This window comes from Notolepis coatsorum (assembly GCF_963971535.1).
Source record: "Notolepis coatsorum genome assembly, chromosome: 6".
In the NCBI taxonomy this organism is placed as follows: domain Eukaryota; kingdom Metazoa; phylum Chordata; class Actinopteri; order Aulopiformes; family Paralepididae; genus Notolepis; species Notolepis coatsorum.
The window spans coordinates 10,670,538-10,675,212 of NC_140170.1; positions in this window are offsets into that span (position 1 = coordinate 10,670,538).

Consider the following 4,675-nt stretch of genomic DNA (forward strand, 5'->3'; position numbering starts at 1 on the left):
AGAGGTGCCTGGCAGAGTGCGAATCAGGGGGATGAAGTGCAGCTGTGCTAGGTGACGTGAAGTGAAGTGATGCTGGTTGTATAAGGGTGAATGGAGGGGTGAATGGAGAAAGAGAGGATGAGGAGGAGTGTGTAGTGGATGGAGAGGGGGATGAAGAGGAGCGTGTGGTGAACGTGAGGGGAAAAGGAGGGGGAGTGAAGTATGCCCGTGTTGTGATTACAACAGAGTCTTACGCCAGTGGTCTTGGAGGAGGAAGGGGAAGCATTGAGCTGACAAAATGTATCCTAGGTAGTATGTTCATTTTAATTATTTTAGTTTAGTTTATTCGGATCCCCATTAGCCATTGCCACAGCAGGCTACTATTACTGGGGTCCACACAAATCAATACAATACAATAAAATCATTACAATACAACTAATACAATACAATACAATAAAACAATACAATACACCTCAACAACACATACAAATATTATATAATAAAATATCTAAGTTCACCAATCACACATACCCATCTCAATCATGTTTCAAGGCATATATGTTCACTTAAAGCACAACAATACATCTCTACAACATACAAATATATAAAAAATCTAAGTTCACCAATCACACATCTTCTCAATCACCCACTATGTTTACTTAACTGACAGTACCACTCTTTCTTATATGATTTTTAAGGTGTTTTTTAAATGTCTGTTTGTCTTCAACCCTACTTAGTGCAGGTGGTAAGGAATTCCATGCAGTCATGGCTCTAATACATCACAGTTCTTTTCATTGCATTTGTTCTTGGCATCTTTACAGTACATCTTTCCATTGACACATGCCTGGTGGAGTAACTGTGTCTGTTGATTGTGAATTGTATCTCGTCATATAGACAAGCAGGGTTTTTGTTCTTATATATATATTTCTAAAAAACATTATGATATTTACATTTAGTTTTTGTTCTACCATTAACCATGACAGTTTTTCATGCATACTTACTATGTTTGACCTTTTCCTACAATTCAGAGCAAGGCGCGCTGCCTTGTTCTGTGTCATTATAGTTTTCCCAGTTTTTCTCTTCCAGCACTTCCCCAGATCCCCGGACAGTAATCCAGATGTGAAAGGATCAGAGCCTGGATAACATGGATCACTGACTCTGGAGTTAGGAATTCTGCACATCTTCTAATTAAAGCCAGCCCTCTCCCCATCTTTTTTGTTATGTTATTTATATGCGTTGACCAGTTCAGATGACTGTCCAATGTTATACCTAGTAGCTTTGCTTCTTCTACCTGTTCAATTTCAGTTCCCCCCATCATTATTTTTAATTTTGGATTAGCAATTAGCATATGGTGAGAACCCATTAAAATACATTTATGGATTACAATTATGGATTGTAACGAATTAGGAAGGCTCGGCCATCTATCTAGGTCCTGATGTATTTTATTATATGTGGCTAGAAACTTTCCAACAATCTTTTTGTTGTTCAAATGAGACTGGTTTAGTCCTTTGATGTATTTTGAAGTATACTAAATTCAAGTCACCCATAACAATCAGTTCAACATTGGAATAATAACAGAGTGAGTCAGCTATCTTATCAATAGAGCTAGCCTCAGCAGAGAGGGGGGCTCTATAGATGAATAGAACAGTAACAACAGGAGTAAGTTCAAATCAAAACCAATATTTGAAGGATTCATTTAAAGGCACACTGGTGACGATAAAAAGCCATATACTTGTAGCAATAATCTTGAGTATGTTGCTTTCACACACAGAACATTTTAATAATTCAAAATCTAAATGTATTTGTCACATACACAATATACATGTATGATGAAGTGCTCAATGAAATGGTGGAGATGAAAAGACAGCAGTGTACTGTATACCTGTACATATGTATCTCTGTACCCAAGTGGTATAGGCTGCTGGCTTCATAAACCCAATAGTGTTTATGATTATGTCTCACGGGTTGAACAAACCTGAACGCTATTGCCTTAAAATAGAACGTAGTTTGTTTCTTTACTTTTCTGTGAATGTCTATAAAAAAACCCATCTCAATCTGATGGACATTATAAAAAAGTAACTGTACTTAAAGTAGATTTCATTCACGGTCTTTGCTGTCCTGTAGCGCCTGGTGGTAATAAATCCAGATTTAATTCTGCCATTGGAAAGAGGATGGACCGATCCATAGATGTATGACTTGGCCATACTAAGGTAATTTATAGGCCTTATACTCTATATTCTATAGTCATATTTAAAATGTTTGTCCTGTTTACATCAGAGTCCCCCATTTTCAATTCATAGTGACATACACAACATACATGAAATCATGACATTTATGGCATAGGGACATACATGATGACATACAGGTATATAGTACTGTTACATTTGTGACATATATAATATGCAAATATACAGTACTGTTACCCATAGATCCTGACAGAGAGTATATACATATGATGGGGAGGAGACTGTACATTAGGAGGGGGTGGGTGGGTGGGAGAGAAATATACATCCGGTGGGAAGAGAATATATACATACGGTGGGGAGGAGACTGTACATTAGGAGGGGGTGGGTGGGTGGGAGAGAAATATACATACGGTGGGGAGAGAATATATACATACGGTGGGGAGGAGACTGTCTATTAGGAGGGGGTGGGGGTGGGGGGGTTTGGACATTTACGGTGGCCAGTTTCGAATTGCAGCCTCCCGCCGTAGGTGCTCTTTTAGAGCGGTTTTGAATGTGGGTAGGGTAATGTTGTGTCAAACTATTTGCCAATTCTCAACACAATTGACACGTTCATTGTAATTGTGTCCATTACCTCTGAAGCCAAACTCAATAAAATGGTCTCAATAGCAACTCCTCTTTTTCAAATCAAATCAAATTAATTTGTAAGGCCCGACAACACACATTAATGTCCCCATGGGCCGGACATGTTTTCTTTAAACAAGTCAGGAAGAAACATCACAATAAATCAAGAACAAAACAAAAAAACACACCATGAAATCCAAAATAAAATGTTAAATAAATAAATGCAACACTCGCAGACATACCCCACGCGAAGGTAAGGAAAAACTCACTAAAAAGCTAGCAATAGGAAAAAAGCACCACAGGCAGTGTGGAGGGGAGAAACCTTAGAACCTTCTTTCAAGGGGGGATCTCCCTTCTTAGTGTGAGGTTTCTGTCCTTGCTCTCTCACTCGTTCTGTTCCTTTAACCACCCTCGCTCTGTTTTCATTTGTTTTTCTGTTAATTATTTCAATTCCCTCATTCACACGCTTCTCCCCAGTGACGTCATCAGAGACGTCGCTGATTGGTTCTCTCAGGACCGCACGCTTTTCAATCACATTCCCCAGCTGTCACTGCCTTTCAATCAATCGATCCCTTATTATTTATACCCCGTTTCTCCACTCTAAGTTTGTTGGATCGTCTTGATTTTTCTCTGGTTGCATTTCCCCGTTGTTGCTGCTGCTGCTGCTTTTTGCTCCTTGTGCTATCTCCAGGAATTTCCAAGAAGCCTTCCCTTGGACACCTGTTCCCGTGGCGCGCCCTCGCTCCGCTGTTTGTTCCAGCACCATTACGCATTACGTCTGGGTGAGTTTTTTTTGACTGTCTTGATCTATGCCGTTTTTCGTGTGTAATTATTACACTGAAGACTACCACCTTTTGTCAGACAGTCACTCACCCAGCTTTTCTATTTTTGCTTGTTCCCTTATGGGATAATATTTTTGGGACCTTCCATCTCCCTCTGTGTGTTGCTCACACCGAAGATATTATTTCACTATTGGATTGTTTTGGACTTCACTAACTGTGTGTATATTACACGAAGATATTCACTGGGACTGTGTTTGGATTTTTGCTAACGGTGTGTACTTTACACGAAGATATTCACTGGGACTGTGTTTGGAGTTTTGCTCACTGTGTGTATTACACGAAGAGATTCACTTGGGCTGTTTTGGAATTGTGCTCACTGTGTTTAAATTACACAAAGAATTGTTCACCCTGATCTCCTGCTCGTTCAAACTGCACTGTGTTGACTCGTTCCCTCTCTCCCTCTCTTGGTCTCGCAACACATCTGAGATTCTGCCGAGAGAATTCTGCAGAGCGGTTCAGACGTCAACACCTGCTATCCCCAAGACTACCATCACGGGAGAAGCTGCAGAGCAGCAGAACTTTGCCCCTTGTCCTATGTACCTGTCTTGTTGACTTGCCTTTCCTGTACTCTTTATATTTAGTATCAAATAAACAAGCCCTCGTATTTGGCAACTCTGAATTCCTACTCTCTTGTGTCGTGCGTTTGGGGTCGGTATCAAACCATAACACTTAGATGTTGTGATAGTAGTGTTGCTATAAAAGTGTTCCTCTCAAGAAACTCAGCATTCCCTTCTCCCTGATGCTTGGCCATTTCTGTATAAACTCTTTGTTTAGCCAGCTTGCTCTGCTAGCTTAGCTCTGTGAATAATGCTGGTGTTCACGTCGACAAGTGCCCCTCACAAGATCTTTTTTAATATATTATTTAGACCTTTTTCCTAAATAGAAAAATAAAGATACAAACTATTAAAATAACGCTTACATTGCATTGTCTTCCTCACAGAAATGATTAAATACTGAGACATGTTCTTTAATATAAATTCATACAAGTCAAGAGGGATTCGCGACTCCTTGTGGAACTTTGGCGACCCCTAGTGGGGGTCGGGACCC